This window comes from Lepidochelys kempii, chromosome 3 (assembly GCF_965140265.1).
Source record: "Lepidochelys kempii isolate rLepKem1 chromosome 3, rLepKem1.hap2, whole genome shotgun sequence".
Classification (NCBI taxonomy): Eukaryota; Metazoa; Chordata; order Testudines; family Cheloniidae; genus Lepidochelys; species Lepidochelys kempii.
The window spans coordinates 67,775,428-67,777,159 of record NC_133258.1 but is presented as its reverse complement, the minus strand read 5'-3'; positions in this window follow the sequence as shown (position 1 = coordinate 67,777,159).

Genomic DNA, 1,732 nt, shown 5'->3' with positions numbered 1-1,732 from the left:
GGTTTGGGGCCATGGTTGCTGAACGAGTACAGTCCAAGAGACACAGTTTTAAAAAAAAAATCCTTCAGCCCTTGCTCATCAGCCTCGTGTGTGAATGCATTTTAAGCCGTAACCATGATAAATGTAAAGCCCAATCAAGGCTTGATCTGTGCATATGGGAAGCAAGCAGAGGGCTGCTGTTATTGTAACCAGCTAATTAGCATGCCCCCAAAATACCCCCGCTGGTACAGCAGCCTGCCCCGGCGGGAAGCTTCCTCGGTGGGTTTTGCAGTCACATAACAGGAGGCGGAGGAGGGCTGGGTGACCTGGCTTCGCCGGACGCCGTCCCGGACCAAGCGAGAACAGCTTGCGGAGATGTGTCCCGCCAGTGAGCACCTTCCTTGTGTGAATTACACTGGGGGCCGGCAGTGCCCCCCGCCCCCGGGGGCAGAAAGGGCAGCAGCAACATTGCAGGGCAACACTTCCCCCTTCCTCTGTGGGGAAGGAGGGATCTGCTGCTCCCTGGGGGTTGGGAAAGGTGTCGTCCCGCCCGGCAGTGGGTCCCGACCATGCCCTTCTGTCCCCTCCCCAGCTGCTGTCACTCCGCAGAAGACGACAGCAAGACGATGATGATAATAATTAATAATTTAAAGCCCATAACGGGATGAATGGGGAAGGCTGTGTGCAAAGGCAGGGGCTGGCTACGCGAGGGGAGACGTTGCTAGGTTGCTGGAAAGGAGCAGAAGGCAGGGAGGGAGTCTTGCCCAGGACACGGTCTCTTCAGGAGAGGAGAAGTGGGGACAAGGTTGTGCTTGGAAACGGAGATCTTAATCATCTCCCCCATCTAACGCTCTCAGACCCAGAGCAGCGCAAGTTCCCCCTTGCCCTCCCAGCATCTCAGTGCACAGAGCAGCCCCGCCTACCCCAGCACCCCAACGCACAGAACAGATCCCGTTCCCCGTCCTCCCCCAGCACCCCAATGCACAGAACAGATCCCGTTTCCCCTACCCCCTGCACCCCAATGCACAGAGCAGTCCCCATTTCCCCTCCTCCCCCAGCACCCCAATGCACAGAACAGACCCCGTTCCTCCTCTTCCCCAGCACCCGAACTCACAGAACAGACCCCGTTCCCCCTCTTCCCCCAGCACCCCAATGCAAAGAACAGACCCCGTTCCCCCTCTTCCCCCAGCACCCGAATGCACAGAACAGACCCCGTTCCCCCTCTTCCCCCAGCACCCGAATGCACAGAACAGACCCCGTTCCCCCTCTTCCCCCAGCACCCGAATGCACAGAACAGACCCCGTTCCCCCTCTTCCCCCAGCACCCGAATGCACAGAACAGACCCCGTTCCCCCTCTTCCCCCAGCACCCGAATGCACAGAACAGACCCCGTTCCCCCTCTTCCCCCAGCACCCCAATGCACAGAACAGACCCCGTTCCCCCTCTTCCCCCAGCACCCCAATGCACAGAACAGACCCCGTTCCCCCTCTTCCCCCAGCACCCCAATGCACAGAACAGACCCCGTTCCCCCTCCTCCCCTGCACCCTCATGCACAGAACAGCCCCATCTTTCCTCCAGCACCCCCATGCACGGAGCACTCCCGGGTCACCCTCTTTCCTCCAGCACCCCAATGCACAGAGCAGCGCCCACTCCAGCCCCGCTCCTCCCAGGGCGGCGAGCATCCCTCCCTCCCCAGGCGTGTGAATGAAGTTTGCTGCTGCGCTTTGCCCCCTTCCCCGCTAGTTACTGTTGCC